This window comes from Protopterus annectens, chromosome 13.part0 (genome assembly GCF_019279795.1).
Source record: "Protopterus annectens isolate FY-2018-M chromosome 13.part0, PAN1.0, whole genome shotgun sequence".
NCBI classification, from domain to species: Eukaryota; Metazoa; Chordata; order Ceratodontiformes; family Protopteridae; genus Protopterus; species Protopterus annectens.
Genome location: NC_056747.1, coordinates 424,660,822 through 424,677,143, shown reverse-complemented (window position 1 = coordinate 424,677,143; position 16,322 = coordinate 424,660,822). Strand labels below are relative to the sequence as shown.

The 16,322-nt window shown below is 41.3% G+C and overlaps 1 protein-coding gene across 32 annotated transcripts in view; it reads left to right on the top strand.

The window, feature by feature from the left end:
- Nucleotides 1-16,322, top strand: part of LOC122787386 (receptor-type tyrosine-protein phosphatase S-like) — a 3,272,784-nt gene that overhangs the window by 2,392,329 nt on the left and 864,133 nt on the right. The window lies entirely within an intron of this gene.

The following is a 16,322-nucleotide window of genomic DNA, read 5'->3' as shown; positions in this document are numbered from 1 at the left end:
CTAGTGTATTTAAGCACAAGTCAAGAAACACAGTATAGAGTATGTATTTCACAGCTTTTCAATACATTCCTTATTTTTGACAGTGTGCACTTCATACAGCATGTTAGCTAATCAAATACCTTGTGTTCTTTTCATCGTGAATGGTTGTCATGAAATACACTGAGAAGAAATAAAATGCAAATTAATTTTCACGGTGTTCCTTTCCTGTTTTATTTTGGGTTTTACAGTACTTCTGCCATTTGTATTTTGTTTCCTTATAATTTTGAGTTTTTGATCATATTTGCTTCTCTTCTGTAATTCAGCAAAAACTTTTATTTGCTTAATGGAAACCACGGGGCAATTCCCCACCCCGGCACAGGATAGAGTTCTGAGGTTATTCATAAGGACACTACAGGATAGGTTGGTGGTAAACGAGGTACCATAGTCGGAAACCAACCACAAAGACCAACTAGGGCAAACTGCTTGCCTGTCAAATGCAGCAAGCCAGGCCACCTTCTCAAAACAACTGAGGGTATACATTCCTGAAGACACTGGAGGGTATCTGTGTGACCAAACACCATCATATTGGGTGACTTCAAACTACCCGAATATACTGGGGTTTGCACCATATTTCCTAACTTCATATAAACCCAATTTGATGGAATTCATAAATTCAATGGATTTAGAGGAGAAAATGTTCTAGGATCTCATAGAAAATATACTAGATCTCATCTCAAGAACAATATATGGGGACAAAAATAGATCTACTAATATGTTAGAGCATCCCCAATTACAGAGATCTCACACCAAAAAACAAAATCCTGCCCTGAAGAAACAAAAAAGCAAACCCTCACTTCTTCCACCACAGTTGTGAACTCTAAAAGCCTCTTTCTATTAGTGGAAACATCCTGCAAGCCTTGTTCATACAACCAGCCCTAGGAAACCACAACCCAAGCAATGGCCTTACAATCCCCTTTAAACACTGACCAAGACCCAGGTGCCCCAATACCAATTCCAAATAAAACCAAGCAGAGATCTTCCACAATAGCCATAAGAAGTCTTTAACATAGAAAGCTACTGACAAAAAGACAATAAGAGGAGAAAGCAATTACATAAAAAAAAAATAAAAAAGACCAAAAATCACATAACTCAACACGAAACATAAACTAAAATTTAAGCAAACATAAAACTGGGAGGTTTCATTTTCAAAAGGAAAGAAACAGCTGGATTCTCCAAGAAAATCATAAGTCCAACTGCTAAAAAGGAAGGACCCCTCTCAAACAAACAAAACCGAACCAACATACATGCCAACATATGCAAACCCCTCCTTCTACTAAAACCAAGGCTGCTAACATAAGAGCAGACAGGTTCAGTAGCCCGACACCTCCCTCCCAGAAGAAACTGGCCAGGCCGAGGTAAAAGCTGCACATCTCAACACATCGTGAAAGCACTCACAAGTTAAAACAAGCCTACAATGGGACCTAAATATGTCATGGGCCCAAAGGATTTAAAAGCGCTGAGGCCATTAAACCAAGCATTACAAGGCAGCGAGGCTCTCTCAGCTCACACAGTGTTGGTATGACCCTCCACAAAAGGGCTGACATGGACCCTGGTAATTACTGCCAACATGGCGCGCCCAAGATCTGCAGACGCCCCATAATGGAATAATCAGTCTGCAAAGCTATGAGAGATCCAGACTTTTGGACATTGGACCCGACCCAGTTTGGCTTTGTCAGGGAAGATCATGCCTTTTGAACTTGCACCTTGGCTTCAAAAACTTGGTTCCACAAATGAGGGGAAGTGCCATCATCTACCTGCCTTTGACCACACAGCTCACCTTTCCACTGCATATTGTCTCCAATCACCCCAAAAAGACAGAAAAAACTTACCCCCGCTTTAAACGTAAGAAAGTATGTAGGTCAAGATGGCTGCAAACAGGTTTAAGGACAGGAGTTGTTGGTTAGAGTGTCCGCTCAGTCATAATGGTCACGGTGGGTCCGGCCCCCAGAGGTCCCGTGGGCCCTATTGTTTCTCATTTACTAGGCATCATAGGAGGACCGGCCAGGACTACATAGAGGAAGTTTGACAAAAGTTTGGATGATGGCAAATAGTGGAAAGATAGTGGAAACACTATTACCACGGATATCCTTCAGAAGTGAATCACGGAACATGATAGAGAAACCAAGCAGAAAACTTAAATAAAAATTGTAATGTGAGCAACATACCTTAAGGAAAACACTAAGCTACCATATTCCCCTGGGAATTGACACAGAAGAGGTTATCAGGACCTGACCAACAGGAGGGGACAGTGGCCTTTCTTTTGACATCACATTCAACAAAACTACTCAACAAAGACCTTCTACATTGACCCTGACCGCGAAGGGATCACCATATCATCCTAGGATGGTTATTGTTTTCTGTAATTTTTCACTTCAGAAACAGGTGCCGAAAGTACAAGCCCCATGGGGGGGTGTATTATCTCATCACGACATGGTCTCAATTGAAGAGACCCCAAAGTAAACACCCCAAAAAGGAAATCCAAAATCACTCACCCTCTGAAGACAGAGAGAAGAGACAAATTCAGTCATTCCAGAGACTCCACTGCCTGCTCAGGTGACATGGGCCTGATATACAAGGCCCCAATATGCACCGGAATTAATGGACATGCTCCACTCAAAAAAATCCAAATCCAAAACCACTAGCAAATATTTAAACCCCTCTTTACGGAATAAATAATGTGCTGAGTGGTGATTTATACCCAGAGACCACTAAGTGTTGTAGATAAAACTCGTCGTCCATGTGCAGCAGAGCTTGTTTGACTCTGTCTGTTCAAGATCTAGACCTGTGGATGGGAGATAGATCGTTTACCCTGAATCATCTCTGTGTCACTGCTGGACAGAGCAGATGGCCTAGTATAAACCTATGAACCTATGAACCTATTTTATATGTATTTAAAATCATAAAATATTTAACTGGAAGAGTGCCTTGGTGAGTCGTAGAAGAATTAACATAAATTGCAGGTCAAGGAGGTCTGTGACTTCACATTAGTTGTGACATTTAGTTTGAGGAAAAACATGCTGTGGTCTCCATGCTTTGTACACAGCTTAAGCTACGCCGTGTTTAATAAGCTGATGAGGTGCAGGATACATAATCAGATGTAAACAATGTCTCAACCTGTACTTTGCACATGTGAGTAGCTTGTATTAATGACATACAGCTGAGCTATGTATTTGAACTTGTATGAAAGTTTAAAAAAACAAAATGCAAAATTCAAGGAACAAACATTTATATCCCCTTCCTAAAATAACTTTTTAATACCACAGCAATACACAGCATCATGGTACAATGAAAACATGTTGCATACCTGATTGTTAGACAAAGCTACAAATCTTTTCTTTGTGCTTACATTGTTCATGAAGTAAACAAAGGTGCTCAACTTTAAGGCAGACAAACCTATACATTTGTATAGTTGTTTACTTTGTGCAAACATTTGTGAATAGACTAGGTTCACATTTAGTAGGCCAAGTAGTCTAGCAGCAGAATGCAGTGCATTTCCATTCATTATTTTAACCAGATGTATTGTCTTTTTATCATGTTATATGGCTTGATATGCCAGCCCTATCTTATTGAAGGCTAAAGCCCTGACTTTGACTCGGGTGCCCAAGAACTGCTTAGTGGCCCTTGCACGAGAAGAGTTGGTAGAGGGATACTGGCTAGGTAATTCCTACTTTTTTCTCTTGAGGGAAGGGCTTTGCACACATGGTGGGAGAGGACACACTACGCATTCATTCAGAATTAAATCAAACAGTTATTTACATGTTATGTGCTGTGAAGGTAAACATAGTTACCCATCACTTGCACAATTCTTAAGGAATGCCTTAATACAGGTGCCAAGTTGCAGTCATGTACAGTAAACATGGTCACAAAAATGACATCCTTAAAAGCAATATTTACTATTTGCAGGCAGGACACAAATTTGCACAAACATATGCTCTGCTGTCACACTTTCACACAGATGCCTTGACAGATAAGGACATTTCCCTTTCTATAGGTGACTGTAAGTGAACTGACTTGACTAAATGTTCTCTGCATAAATAAATAGCCATTGTAAGCATGGCCATTCAAGGTGTACTTTTTGATGCACACAATGTTAATTTAAACCTTGCCAACTGCTCTGGCATTAGTATGCAGCTGCTTTTAAAAGATTCAGCTGTGTTTTAATACATGCTTTCTAGAACCAGGCAGTTTCTACAACCAGAGGTTCCATCACAATCTGTGTACATATTGTGATCCAAAAAGTTCACCGGACTCAGAAACACCAACAGATTTATTAATCAAACAAAGCTTTCAGGATTACTCCCTTCATCATTGTTGAAATACAGCATAAAAACAATTGCTCATTGATTTTCCAAATTAAAAAAAACACAAACCTTATGAGGAACAGTTCAAAATCTAGGCATTCTACAAAGTCAGGGACAGATAAGAGCATGTACGCACCCCCCACCCAACAAACACACACACACACACACACACACACACACACACACACACACACACACACACACACACACACAGTGTCTATATTATTTTGTTGACAGCTCACAATAACAACTCTGAAATGTTCAACACCAAAACTACTAAAATAGCGAACGGCGTTGGAAAGAAATCGGTTGGCCAAACAACAACGGCACACATAAACAACTAATTTTAAGTGGGGGGCTTCACCCCCCCTAACTAAATATTCTAACTCTGAGACCTCACTACACTCAAGGAAAGGGCAAGTGTCAGAGAATGGCCAACCGATTTCTTTCCGTTCGCTATTTTAGTTGTTCGACATTTTGGTGTCAAACATTTAAGAGTCGACATTGTGAGCTGTCGACAAAATAATATAGACCTCACACACATATACACAAACTTACACACACACACAAAAATATGACCATCAGCTGTAGATGCTAATTCCAATAAAGAACTAAATAGGCAATGAAGAAGGCGAATTAGGTCAAACAAAGCCTCCTCCTGAATAGTCTGAAATATGGCTTATCAGGAACCATGGAGTCACTGTTTAACTATAATCTTAAAATAGCTTTGGGCTACAAAAACTGAGGACTGCTGTAGTCATCCCCCTTCATAAGGGAGGACCTTCAACAGATCCCAGAACCTACAGACCCATTAGTCTGACTAGTATTATTTCCAAGGCTATGGAAAGAATTATAAAGGATGTCATCAACAAAGACATAGGAGACCTCCAGACATTGGGTCTAACTCAGTTTAGCTTGGTCAAAGGAAGTTCATCCTTACTGAAACTGGTAGACTTCTTTGAAAAGGTAATTAAGGGAATGGATGTGGGGAAAGTGGGTGCAAACTGCCTACCTTGCTCTAGCTAAAGCATTTGATGCAATACCCCACTTGGACATTTTCAACAAACTTTTGGAGCTAGGCATAAACCTCTTTATAATACTCTGAATAGCTAGCTGTCTAATGCATAGGACCCAAAAGGGTTAGTGTGGTGAGGCTACCTCTACACAGAGGTTGGTCACCAGTGGAGCCCCCCAGGGCTCTGTGTTGGGCCCAGTCCTCTTTGGCATATACTTCTCAGAGGTCAAAATTAATGTCTGATCAATGTGGCTGATCAAGTTTGCAGGTTATTGCAAATTGGGAGCAATCATTGAATTCCCCCTAGGTGACAATACCCTTCAGAAAGGTCTGACACAAACACTTTGTGCCAAAACCATGGCTTAAAACTCAATACCAAGAAATGCATTATAGTGTCTTTTATGAAGTTGGCCACCCCATGTAACTACGTCATTAATAAAACACCCCTAAAAGCTGACTTGCTAGTTAGGGATCTGGGAGCTCATGTAGATAGTAACCTAGCCTTAAAACAACATGACAAGTAAGAAAAACTTCTATGTTACTCAACTTGTAAGTAAGGGCATAGCATCTAGGTACAGAGAGGTCATTGTACCACATATTCGGCCCTCATCAGACTCCTCATAGAGTATAATGAACCCTTCAGCATGTACCTGACCTGGGATATGCAGCAAATGGAATATCCACACAGTTTACTTACAAAAAGAATACTGGGAGTAGATACAATGCCCTATGCCGATTGCCTCAAAGCCAATCTTTGTCTGTCGTACAAGGCATCCCTGCCCCTTGTTTTGATTAACATTTTGCACATCTGCAAGACAAACAGCATCAGAACTACTAGATTAAAATACCTAAGTTTTGCTTGTGACATAAGACATGTTGGAGAGACAGATATGTTTCTCAGATAATTCCCATTCTCTGGAATAGACTCCCATCCATGTGAAGCAGAATTCCTCCCTGACCCTGTTTAAGCTCAACTTGGACCAATGGATGGGTAATCAGAAATTCACCCCTGGCCTGGCACTTATGTCTCTGATGGACAGAGGCAATCATTAAATCACCCAGTATGTAATTAAAATTTGTGGGTCACATTTGGGTTGCATGGCTAGGCTGTAAAGGCCCTAGTGGTCATTAGCCTAGTATCCACCTTTAAACCTATGACTGTAACTGTATGCCACTGATGTCTGAATGTGACAAATTAATGAGTATGTGCATAAATAACTCTTACACAGGGTGTTATCATCTCATCTCATTTTTGTCAAAATACAGTGTGAAAGCCACTGCAAACCTCCCTCCACACATGCCTCTTAACTTGTTTGCTAAAGGATCAATGAAAAAGCTAAAAAAATAATATTGGATTAATGACCAAATACATGGACTGCTACCAGACACAGTCAGAAGCTTGTTAGAATAGCAAACTAGGCATCTGCATGCAAGACTTAAACTCAAATGTCTGTCATCTTTATTTAGTGATTTCAGTGCTCATTAATTTGCCAAAACACAGACTTTTATAGGATCATAGGACGTTACCAGGCTATTGGCTCTGAGGCACCCAAAGCCCCTGTCCAGCAGGGACACAGGTGGAATCCCAAGGGTGTATTTTCTGTTTCCCATCCAGTTATCCAGGTTGCACTTAAAAAGGAATAACGAGGTACTCTGCTTGACGTGGAGAAGGGAGTCTGTTCCACAGATGAGGGAATCTCTGGGACACAAATCTGTCCTGCCAACAAGTCCTATTGATGTCACATACCAGGTTGAGGTTGCACATGCAGGTTACTGGAGTGGAGCTTGACTTACTGATATGTAGCAGTCCCATCAAGGTGGGGTCTGAGATTGCTTTGTGTGCCAGACAGAGGTCACGTCTGAAGAGTCTGTATGAAACTTGAGTAGAGGGACAGGGCTTTTAGCATATCTGTGTAGGGTAGATGTTTGAAGCCCTGTATTCTCCTGGTGAGGACCCTCTGTGGTCTTTTCAGATGCTCCATGTGCTTTGTGAGATACATACTGAAAGGGACATTGTACTCAGTAATTGGTCTTATAAGGGAAAAATACAGGGATGTTATGACCTCCTTGTCCTTGGATGAGATACCCTTACTTATGAGGTGCACCATGTAGAAATCTTTCCATACAATGGAAGCAACATGGTGGTCAAAAGTCAGATTACTATCAACCTGGGTGCCCAAATCCCTCACAACTGATTGCATGCTTAGGACATTGTTATTAATATGGATGAAAATACTGAAAAGTCCCATTGGAATCCTCCAGTCAAACAAGAAAGCAATATAAGCAAAAAACACTGCAGGATTCAGCACCCGGAGAAATGAAAAGTCTCTTCCGTTGATTCACAAATTAACTCCTTTATTCAAAAACAGACAAGTGCTTTCACGCACCAAAGTGCGCTTCTTCAGATCTTAACATATAATGGCAGTTCACTAAAAGTATATATAGTCAGTCAAATGTATTCAATCAATTAGGACTCAAACAATCAATTAAACAATCAATTATTTAAAAACCTCTTTAAAGGGACAATGAGTTCAATGTAAAACACAAGACACTAAACCAAAAGAGGTAGTGAATACGTTCCAAAAACCTTCTGGGGCAGACTTATTAATGGCACATATATAATGTCAACATTGTATAAAATCAAATTACATTCGTACTATATCTAAAATAATGTGAATTATGTAAATTATATCTATTTATTTATTAATCCATTCTCAACATATAAAATCAAATATGTGAATAAATATTATTATTCTAAAATATATAGAGATTAAAACAGTTATAAATATAATAAATATGTCACATAAATGTGAATATAAGTATATAAATATCCTATTACATATATTAGTATATACGTAATGAATAAATAAATAAATGAATAAATAAACAAGTAAATAGATAAAGAACAAGTCAGTAAACATATAAAATACTGACTCTTTATCTATATAACCTGCCATTCAAAACAGGTTTAATACAAATGCTTTGATTTAATCCTGGATATAAATGTGCTCCTAATCTAAAAATCCATGTTAACTCAATATTAGCTAAAATATTCATATTATCACCCCATCTTTTGTTTAAATCCACCAGCTGAAGTACCCTAAACTTAAAACCATGTTCTCTAAATTCATTAATATGTCTAGCCAGGGCATTAAATTCATTATTTTTCTTTATGTCGTAGATGTGATTATAAATTCTCTGTTTAAATTTCCTTTTCGTCATCCCAACATAAAAAGCATCACATTTTGTGCACGTTGCTAAATATATTAAATTCATAGATTCACATGTTGCATAAAATTTTGGTTTAAAGACAATATTCATTTTAGGATGTCTATATATTTGTATGTCACTAATATGCTGACACATTTTACATTTCCTACAAGGGAAGCTACCCACATTCTTAATATAATCTTGTCCATGAGATATGGTTTTAGTTTCTTTAAAACACAGTAATTGCTTAAGGTTTGGGGAGTTCCTATATGTAAATTTGGGTCTCTCACCCACAATGCTTCTAACAGCTTCATCCATAATTAGAATTTTCCAATTATGTATTATAATATTTTTCAAGTCAAAATTGTCATTCGTAAATTGCATAGTGTAAGAAACCCTATCATCTTTCTTGAATAATTTATAGCTGTTAATATTGTAGTGATCAATTTCTGTTTTATGATACTACATACCAGTCTCTTATTGTACCCTCTGGCTAAGAATACATTTTCCATGTTCTCTGCTTCCCTATTTAGTATATCTTCATTTTCACAGTCTTTTGAGCCTAATATATTGGCTCTTTATAATGCCCGGGAAGACATGTCTAGGGTGCATACTATTGTAGTGCAATAATTGTTATTAATGTGATAATATGTGGGGATGTCACTCTCCCCAATGGGGATGATGATGCATTTTTTGGCATTTAGCTTGAGGCCATGTTTCTGGCACCAGTCATTTGTTTGGTTGAGACCCTCTTGGAGGTTGTCCACATCACATGGGGAATTGATGACTGCACCCAGCATGCAGTCAACTGCAAACTTGGTCAGCCATAGTCCACTGGTTTTGCCTGCACCTCAGAGATGTATATCCTGAATAACAGAAGCCCCAAGACCAATCTATGGGGTATGCCGCTTGTTGTTGTTGGGTCTACTGCTTGAGGTGGCTTCCCCTGCTTTGATTAGGTGGGTTCTGTCAGTGAGCCAGTTTGCCACCCATCTGGCAACATATAGCTTGATGCCTAGTTGAAAGAGTTTATCTATTATGCCCGAGTGGGGATTAGTGTCAAAGGCTTTGGCCATTTCAAGGTAGGTGGTGTGCACCATCTTCCCCTCATCCATGGCTTTGGTGACTGTCTCAAAGAAGTCGACCAAATTTAACAGACATGACCCCCCCTTGACAAAGCCAAACTGTGTGGGGTTGAGTGTTTGGAGGTTACCAATGTGTTCCTGATAATGAGGTCCATGATGACCCGTTCCATGGCCTTGCAGATCAGGCCAGTTAGGCTGATCGGTCTATAATTTCTTGGATCGGTGGACACTCCACCTTTGTGTAAAGGGATGACAGTGGCTGTCCTTCACTCGACTGAGACAAAGCTGGTACTCAGGCTTTGATTGAATAGAGTACCTAATGGTTTTGCAGGTTCATGCCTGAGTTCATGTAGTGTACAGCCTCGGATGTTATCGGGTCCCATGGAGGCTGTATTTTTTGCCTTTGAGAGGGCATTGATGACCTGTTCCTTAGAGATAAGGGGAGGGGGACAGGTCCTGGGGATGTCCTGATTTACTGATGGGGGGGGGGGGGGCAGAGGGATGAAGTTTTCACTGAATCTGTCAGCCAGTAGGTTGGCTATATCTACAGCATTTGTGTATGTGGTGTTCTTGACCACCAGTTCTGAACAGATCTGGGTGCTTCCTTTGAGATTGCAGACGTGTGTGAAGAAGGCCTTATGATTGTCTCTAGTAGATGTGGCCAATGTGGACTCGCAGTTGGCTTTAGAGGATTTCATTAGTGCTCTTATTTGCTTGTTCAGGCTAAGGAGAGATTGCTTCCAGTTGGGCACTTGCTCCTTAGTCCTGGACAGCAATTTATTCCTTTTGTTATATAGTTTATTTATTGCAGATGTCCACCAGACAGGTTTACTCTTCCTTGTGGAGGATGATTTTGTCCTCTCGGCTATTCCTGATTCCATGCATCTGTATAATTGCTCGTATAGTACTTTGGTGTAGGTTTGGATATTGGTGCCAGTTCCTTCAGTGGGGGAGGAATAGACCAAGATCTGAGGCAAAAATACAAAGGCATTCAGGAAAATCGGGGACAGTTGAGACCATCTACACACCCCACAACACAAATAAATGCACACACACACACACACACACACACACACACACACACTCTTAAAGTACATACTTCCCTACATGCAGGCAGAAATTGCCCCAATACTGGTGCCTCTCCACCCCTGTATTCAACTTTGTATTTTCGTTTGTTTCTAGCTGCCTTAGTCACCTTTGGCAGCCTGAACTATTGGGAAGGGTTCCTTGCTTGTTCAGTAACATTTTTGATATCCTCAACAAGAATGTGTATTGGTGAAATAGGTTTAATGTAGGGCTGTTGAAGGACAAGTTTTTTTTTTTCATCATCTTCTCTGAGTGTCTCAGAAAGAAGTCATAACTCTACAAATACACATGAGCAGAATACCAACCACAAGAAAGAAGAAAGTTGCATTTTATTTTTAGGTGAGATCATTTTTCTTTCAATCACAGTTTCCTTTTTAAAATGGTGTGTACATGTGTGTGTTGGGGGGGGGGTTTCAGTCCAGCAACCGGTACCATGAGCTGTCCATGCAACGTAGTGCTAGATTCTGTTTGTACTATCTCGTATCACTGGGTAGATAACATGAATAAAAATGGATGTTCATCGTGTTTCACTGTTGCAGTCATTACACTTGGGTTATCCTGCTGGCAGGCGACCCGCAGTCGACCAGAGTTCCAAAGTCTTGTTCCGGTGTCGGTTGCTGTTGCCTCTTCCCTGACATCAGTGCACCAGGGGTATAAAAGTTGCAACCCACGCCATTTTCTTCAGTCTTTCTTGCTGCGCGGTGCCCGAAGCAAAAGCAGTTCGCAAGTGCCGGTCGGCCGACTCCTGAGATTTTCAAAATCGAATTTCAGAACCGAAGTCTTCAATAAAGCTAAGTACCCCATTGGGGAAACTTTTTCTTGCTCCAGACTGATGTCAGTAAAAGTTAATAATTGTATTTCTTGTGGGAAGCAAATACCTCATAAGGACTTTCACTCTTACTGTATTCCTTGCCTAGGCCCTGCCCACGACGTTACTAGTTGTCGGTTTTGTGCTAGATTCAATAAACTCACTATTAAACGTCGGTTTGATTTTGCTTTACATTATTTTGGACAAAGATTTAATTATATAATGCCGACGGAACAACCGACGACCGGAATGTATAAAAAATGCAAAGACAAAGAAAAAGACAGGCATCCGAGGTCCAAAACAGACGACAAAGCCTCTTCTAGGCCAGTCGCCGGTTCTCAGTGAGGCGCTTTCGCAGCTCCTGACACCCGCTACCTCAGAGCCACAGGCCGTAACTGACAGCCACGTGTAAACACCGAGGCCTGTGGAAACTCAAGGTATTGGGCCTATGGAATCTATATCCTCAGATGGGTCCGGAGCCGCTGAGCAGGCACCGACTTCTGAGGGTGTTTTCAGACCTTCACAGCTTACAATTAAGGCTCCTACAGCAGCAAAGGCAAAAACACCATTAAAGACAAGGAAACAAGTGCAGCATTCTCAAGAACAGTCATACATGCCAAAGAAACAAATGCTTAAAATTGCCGAAGACCTTATTATTTTAATCAGGGGCTCCCATCCCTCTCCTGACAAAAGGCCTAGGCAAGACACTGAGTATGATTCCTCTGATCAGGTTTCCATTTCCTCTGATTCTTCTTCTGATCAGGGCTATTCTCTCCCTCCCTATGAGGACTCTGATGCTGAAGAATCCATTCCTTCAGCCTCACCGCCTGGGGATTACTCCTTTGGGGAAACCCTGCACACCATGAGGGAGCAGGATTACTCAGAATCCAAGAAAAGGCACAGAGATTTCCTTTTATTGCCTCAGTACAGGCCCCTGGCTATCCCCCCCTGTGCTTGATATTGTAGATGATGTTTTTTCTGAATCCAGTCTGTCTCCTGATTCTTTACCCCCTGCACCAGTAAAGCCAGACAAGGTACTACAGAGTCCCTGACTCTCATAGATTTCTTTACAAAACCCCCGCTGCAGATCCAGAAACTATTTCTCAGGGTCCTAAAGGGGTTAAGGCTTCCACTGCCAAAAATCCTGTCCCCTCAGATAGGGATTCCAGAGCTCTGGACAGATGGGAGAAAAAAGTTTACACTTCTGCTACTTTAGCTGTAAGAGCTTTAAACTGTCAGTTTCAGATGCTTAAATATCAACAGTACCTCATGTCATTGTTAAAGCAGAAAATGGTTACAAATATAGAAAGTCCTGACAGTAAAGAAATGCAGGATTTATTGCATGCAGTTGAACAAGTGGGAAAGCATACTCTGCAATGTGGTTTTGATTCATTAGAGGCTTCTTGTAGAGCTGCAGTTACAGGCTCTGTTATTCGAAGACATGCTTGGTTGAAAGAACAAAGTTTACCTGACCATGTTAAAGTAAAATTATTGGATGCTCCATTACAGCATGATACTTTGTTTGGTGTTAAGGCAGAAGAGGTGTTAAAGAAAATGGAGGATAAAGCAAAGTCTGTACAAACAGTGAAAGATTTCTTATAGGTTCAACCTCCAAGATTTAGTAGAAACTGGCCTTCAAAAAATTGGTCCTTTCCAGTGCTAGATAGGCCACAAAGAGGCAGATACAGACGCCCAAGAGGCAGATCTCAGCCCCAAGGCTGTTACAGACCTAAACAATGAGGTGCTTCAGCCCCCAAAGGAGGAGAAGACAAATCACAACCTTATAGGAAACGGTCACAATGACTTCCCTCTGCAAATGCCAAGCTCTTACCAGTTGGCAGCACCCCTAGGGGGAAAGCTAGCACTTATTAAAAAAAAAAAAAATTGGCACATGATCACCCAAGACCAATGGGTGTTGAATATTGTTTCTTAAGGCTACAGGTTCCACTTCCACATGCTTCCAAAACCAAAAGGTATGCCAAACCTGCCACAAAACCAATGGGCAGAGGCACAAAAACAGATTGCGGCTCTTATGGATATGGGAGCTATTCAAAAAGTTCCAGAAAAAGAACAGGGACAAGGATTTTACTCAAAACTTTCTTAGTACCCAGAAAAGACAAAGCCTGGAGACCAATACTGGACCTGTCAATCCTAAATACTTTCCTGGATGTTCCAAAATTCAAAATGTTAACACTACAACAATTTCTGCCCATGCTGGGCAAGGAGGCTTGGCTAGTTACTTTGGATCTCAAGGAGGCATACCTGCATGTCCCAATCAGGCAATCATGCAGAAGATACCTCAGATTTATAGCAGGCTCAATGCATTACCAATTCTCTGCACTGCCCTTTGGCTTATCTACTGCGCCTAGGGTCTTCACAAAATGCCTGGCACCAATAATTGCATTTTGCAGACAAAAAGGAATTCAAATATATCCCTACATGGACGACTGCCTTATTCAAGCAGAGAGCAAGGACATTCTTCTAAAACACCTGGCGTTTGTAAAAAGATTGCTAATTTGCCTAGGGTACACAGTAAACGAAAAGAAATCAAAACTAGCGCCCTCTCAAGAGATAATATTCCTGGGTACAAGCTTAAATACAACTGCCCAGATGGCTTATCTCACACCAGACAAACAAAGGCAACTGACTCATTACTTTCAAATGATGGCAACAAAAACCCAGCTCCCTGCAAGAAAAATTCTGCAGACCCTGGGTTTCATGGCATCCTGCATTCTACTAATTCCATATGCAAAACTTTCATATGAGGAAACTGCAATGGTATCTAAAAAGTGTTTGGACTCAGCATTGTCACAGCCTAGAGACAGTCATAACCTTGATTCCCTGTCTACAGCAGGAGTTTCGATGGTGGTCCCAAGCCTGTCACCACAACAAGGGACAGCCGTTCACCTTACCTATAGCCAGGCAGACAGTAACAATGGATGCATCAGATTATGCCTGGGGAGCACATATGACAGGAAAATGTATTCAGGGCACATGGCCCAAGGAACAAATGCATCTTCACATCAATCAAAAAGAGATGCTAGCTGTACAGAATGCCCTGACAGCCTTCAAGGACCTAATACATCCAGGACAGCTATTAATAAAGACGGACAATACCAGTTATGTGGTACATAAACAAGCAAGGGGGCACACATTCCTACCCCCTATGCAGACAAGCCATGACTTTGTGGAGCACAGCACTGACCTACCAGGTACATCTGCAAGCACAATTCCTGCCAGGAACAGAAAATACACTGGCAGACGAACTAAGCAGAAATCTCATGGATCCTCACGAATGGAAGCTAAATCCACAAATGTTCAACATGATAACAAGGAAATGGGGACGCCCAGACATAGATCTTTTTGCCTCCCCTCACAATTGCCAAATACAGAAATTTTGCACAAGGACTTATCACTCTCAAACATGGAAAGTGGATGCTCTATCAAGCTGGAAAGGCCTGTCAGTCTATGCCTTCCCTCCAATGCCTTTACTCACCAAGGTGCTTCAAAAGTCAGACGAGAGGCCAAAAATGATCCTAATTGCACCAGACTGGCCATGCCAGCACTGGTACCCACTCTAAAAGAGTATGTCCCAAGGCCCACCTTGGCCTCTACCTCAAATCACTCATCTTCTGACACAACAAAACAATCAGATTCTGCACAGTCAGCTCAGAACCTTAAACCTGGCAGCATGGCAGATAATGTAGCCACTCAGACTGCACCTCTCTCTAAAGCTGTTATGGATGTTATTTTGGAAGCCAGGAGGCCCACCACTAGGAAATCTTATGCAGAAAAATGGAAGAGATTCTGTGCTTGGAACCAGGCACAAGGCCTCGAACCACTTGTCCCTAATATACCTCAGATTTTGCAATACCTAACTGAGGCCTATCTTTTTCATCCATTAAAATCCATGCCTCTGCCATTTCAGCTCATTACAGAACAGATCCTCCTATTTTTTCACATCCTCTAGTATGACAGTACCTCAGAGGGGCAAAGAATATAAGACCCCCTAGGAGAGTACCAGTACCTACGTGGGACCTCAATTTTGTTTTAGAAAAACTAACACTACCTCCAATTAAACCAGCCAGCACAGCTGATCTAAAATTCTTGTCATGGAAAACTCTTCTGCTCCTAGCAATCACTTCAGCAAGAAGAGTCTCAGAGTTACAGGCATTAATGGCTGTGGAACCTTTCCTCATTTTTCATCAGGACAGGGTTTCTCTTAGGACAAACCCAACATTCATGCCAAAGGTGGTCTCCAATGTGGCCTTAAACCAATCCATTCATTTACCTACTTTTTACCCAAATCCCCAGAATAAAGGGGAAAGACTTCTGCATGCTTTGGATATACACAGACAGCTACGATTCTATTTGGACAAAACAAAAGCTTTCAGAAAAACTGAGCAACTGTTTGTAGCATATGCTGCAGTATCACAAGGAAAGCCTATTACAAAGCAGACTATCTCCAAATGGATAGGACACTGCATCTGCTTCTTTTATGCACAGCATGGCAAATCTGTGCCTAAGGGGGTTAGGCCTCATTCTACCAGAGCAGCAGCCACTGCAGCAGCTTTCCTCAGAGGGGTACCAACCAAAGACATATTAGAAGCTGCAACCTGGAGCTCAGTGCACACTTTCACCAAGCACTACCACTTACCTCTCTACTCTAAATCCAGAGCAGGCTTTGCCACTGCAGTTCTGCAGGGATTGTTAGTCTTGCCAAATCCAGTTTAGACCCAGCCACCCAACCTCAGCTTTGGGATTCTACCCAAGTGTAA